The sequence below is a fragment of the Sciurus vulgaris genome, assembly GCF_902686455.1.
Source record: "Sciurus vulgaris genome assembly, chromosome: 1".
NCBI lineage: Eukaryota > Metazoa > Chordata > Mammalia > Rodentia > Sciuridae > Sciurus > Sciurus vulgaris.
This window is the reverse complement of record NC_136461.1, coordinates 37,641,653-37,645,652: the sequence shown is the minus strand read 5'-3', so window position 1 is coordinate 37,645,652 and position 4,000 is coordinate 37,641,653. Positions and strand designations below refer to the sequence as shown.

Genomic DNA, 4,000 nt, shown 5'->3' with positions numbered 1-4,000 from the left:
AGATATTTTATAGGTCCACTGGATGTTCTACCTTGATAATCATGTCATACGTGGATAGGGATGGTGGTCTCCCTTTCCAGTCTGTGTGTCATTTTGCACTGGCTAGTACTTCCAGGACAATGTTGCATTGGGGAAGTGAGATAGGACGTTCTTTGCTGTCTAATCTGGGAACAAGTTTTCAATTACTCTCAATTTAAAATATGTTAGGCGACAGACTGCGATGGATGTTGAAACTGCGAGTGTTTCTTCCTTTTGACCCTTGGGGTGAGACAGGGTAATGCGCGGATCAATGGGATGAAGTGCAGTTTTAGGACCCTCTGGCGTCTTTACTCCTACTCGGGTCACTAGCTCAGGTGCGCTGAGGACAATCTTCGTGAGGTCCTCGTTGCCGGCCTAGCTGGCTGCCCCCGCAGTGAAGGCTCTGTGGGGCTGTTCGGGCTTGGCGCCGGCATGCTGCGTGCTGTCTACTTCTAGGGCAAACCCAGGTGAGCTGGAGTCTATGGTCCTGAATTCAGGGATCCCCTAACTGACAAAGAGGATCACCAAAGAGGAGAAATATAAGCAGGAGCTCAAGAAAACTCAGCTCATCAAAGCTGCACCGGCGACGAAAACAAGCTCTGTGTTTGCAGACCCAGTGATCAGTAAATTCACCAACATGGCGATGAAAGGAGGAAACAAAGTACTGACCAGATCGCTCATGAACTATGTAAGATCGGATGCTGGCCCAATAAATCTAAACAGAGATTTATTGGGATCAGCTCTCGGGTGAGGTTCACTGATCCACCAAGGTAAAGGGCCGGGGAAGTCTCGCTGGGGCTCTGGGGCTGCGTTTTTGTACCCTGGGGTAGGCTCGGGGGTGGACGTGTCTTCCTGCGGGTGGCCGGAAACCCTGCTGGGACCTGTGTCCTTCTGGAGTTGGCTAGGGATACCGCTGAGTGACAGGCAGGTGCGAGAGGCCATTAGGGTTTATCTGTCGGCCTCTGGTTGCTCTTTGGCTCTCGCGGGCTCCCTGATGCCCTGCCCCCGTTCTGTCACTTCCAACAGCCCCAACAAACCAGACTTTGGAATCTGTGAAATGGAAGCAGTTTGAGAAGTACCATGCTGCTTCTGGAGAGGAACAGGCTACCATGGAATGCAACCCCTAATAGCATCTTGCATCAGGCACTGAAAAAATGTGAGCCTGTAAATTGGGCTGGTACCCATCCTCAAGGGTGGCCATTTCTACCAGGTCCCTGTGCCGCTTGGGCTGGCTGATGTCGCTGCTTCCTAGCCATGAAGTGGATGATCACTGAATGCCATAAGAATAAGCACCGGCGGACATTGATGCCAGAGAAGCTGTCTCACGAGCTGCAGCAAGCCTTTCACAACCAGGGCCCCGTGATCAAGAGGAAGCATGACATGCACAAGATGGCCGAGGCCAACCGAGCCCTGGCCCATTACCTTTGGTGGTAGAGGGAGAGGAAAGGTTTCCAGCAGAGCCCAGGACCTCTGCGACAAAAAAATCCTGTGAGCCACTGTTCTGTTGAAAAGTAGCTATGGTTAAGGATGTAGTTCCTTTATGAAGCAGTACTTTTTTTTGCCTATTGATCTTCTTTCTTTGGGGCTAGAACTGATTGTTCCTGCCCCATCTCTTTGTAAAGAGGGAACATGTCAACTTAGGGATTTTGTCAGAGAAACTCAGGGCCCAGTCTTCTCCTCTTTCACCTCGGAGTGGGCCTTTGAATACTATGAAATTCCTTTGTTTCAGAAATGATTTATTAGAAAATCTTTAATCTTAACTAGTGTAACACATTATGTAAGAACTACCATTCATTAAAACTGACTGGAGGATAAAAAAATATGTTAGTAGTAGGATTTTTGACTATTGACTCCACATGGTTAAGGAAGTTTCCCTGTTTCTGGTTTGCTGAGAGATTTAATCATGAATAGATACTGAATTTTTTAAATGCCTTTTCTGTATCTATTGAACTGATTATCTGTTTTTATGTTACTGTGAATTATATTTACTGACTTTCATATTTTGAACTGGCCTGAATTCACTTGTTCACAATATAGTAGTATTTTTATATATTGCTAGAGTTTATTTGCCAACTTTTGGTTTCTAGTTTTACATATATCTTCATGGGGGATATCACTCTGTTGCCTTATTTTTCTTTTAACATATTTTTGTGAGTTGATATCAGGGTTATGTGAATCTCATAAAATGATCTGTGAAATCTTTCCTGTATTTCATTTTTGCCTACAGATAAACTGTAGAATTAGTGTTAATTGTTCTTTAAATTTTTTTCAGTCCACCAGTATAATTACCCAGGCTTGGAGTTTTTTTTTTTTTTTTTTTTTTTTTTTTGTATTCAGGACATCTATTTCTTCCCGATGTTGATTTGGTAGTTTATTCATGAAAATAATTGACCCATTTCATATTAAGTTTTCAAATTTATATTCATAGAGTTGTTTATCATTTCCCCTTGTTTTCTATCTAATTTCTGTGAGATTAGTAATGATATCGCCTCTTTCATTCCTGAAATGGTTGATTTGTGTCATCTCATTTTCTTAATTAGCATGGCTAGAAGTTTATCACTTTTAATTGCTCTTTCATGAGAAACTATTTTATTTCATTTTCTCTGTTGCTTTCCTGTTGTCAATTTTATATAATTGTTTTATTTTTAAATTATTTTTTCTGTCTTTAGGACATATACTGCGTAATTTCAAATATTTGGGGATTATCCTGATATCTTTCTGCTGTTGATTTCTAGTTGAGTACCATATGGTTTAAGATCATACTTTTAATGATTTCAACTATTTGAAATTATTTAAGGATTGTTTTGTGTTATAGTTTAGAATTTAATTTACCTTTGTTTATAGTTTATATATGGTTGTGAAGAATATATATTTCCCCTGTGGTTGGAGTATTCTATAACTTTCAACTTTCAAGGTTAATTTAATTGATATAAATCACCTCCTCATTTATTGATATTCTGCCTACTTGTTCTATCAGTTACAGAAATAGGAGTGTTAAAGTCATCAGTACTATTTGTCAATTTAATTAATTCTCCTTTTGAATCTATCATTATTTACCTTATGTAATTTATGATTGTTACTGGACCATTAGCCCCTTTGTCACTATGTGATATTTCTATTAATCATTTTTCCTGTTCCAAAAACTACTACATCTGAAACTATTAAAAGGACTCCAGTTATATTTTTCTTTAGAATTTTCAAGGCATATCTTCTTCAATTCTTATATTTTTAATCCCCTATGTCTTTATTTTTAAGTAGTTTTCTGATAGCATCAAATTGGTCTTGTTTTAATCAATTTGACGATCTGTATTTTTAATTTGTCTTTCTAGACCATTCCCATTTTCGATGTTTCTTCATGGACTTGAATTGAAACCCACCCTGGTCCATGTTTATATTTTGCTTTTTTATTTCTTTATTTTACATTTCATCTTTCATGAGATTTAATTGAGAAATTTTAATATTCCACTTTATTTCCTTTAGTGATTTATTTTTTAACTGTTAAAAAAGCCTTTTAGTGGTTGTCCTAGGGTTTAGACTATACATTTTGAATTATCCAAATATCTTTAAATAATACTTTAATACTTCATATCTAGATATGGAGCTGGTATCCCTTGTGCTATTATCATCAATTACTTTGTTTTCACATAGGCTACAAATTCCATTATATTTTTACTATTTTTGAAATAGACAATTAGATATCTTTTAGGGCAATTAAAATAGGAAATGATCCAGGTTTTACTTTAATTTTTTTCTGCTAAAGATATTCTTCATTTTCTTTCTCTTTCTTTCTTTCTTTCTTTCTTTCTTTCTTTCTTTCTTTCTTTCTTTCTTTCTCTCTTTCTCTTTCTATCTTTCCCTCCCTCCCTCTTTCCCTCCCTCCCTCCCTCCTTCCTTCCTTCCTTCCTTCCTTCCTTCCTTCCTTCCTTCCTTCCTTCCTTCCTCCTTCCCTCCCTCCCTCCTTCCCTTCCTTCCTTTCTCTCTC

General features: G+C 38.5%; 1 pseudogene across 1 annotated transcript; it reads left to right on the top strand.

Moving 5' to 3' along the window:
* The first annotated feature begins 220 nt into the window (after positions 1-220).
* Positions 221-1,485, top strand: LOC306664700 (small ribosomal subunit protein uS7m-like; annotated as a pseudogene). The gene is made up of 3 exons: positions 221-235; positions 398-706; positions 1,059-1,485. The product of its transcript is annotated as a small ribosomal subunit protein uS7m-like (transcript).
* The last annotated feature ends 2,515 nt before the right edge of the window (positions 1,486-4,000 follow it).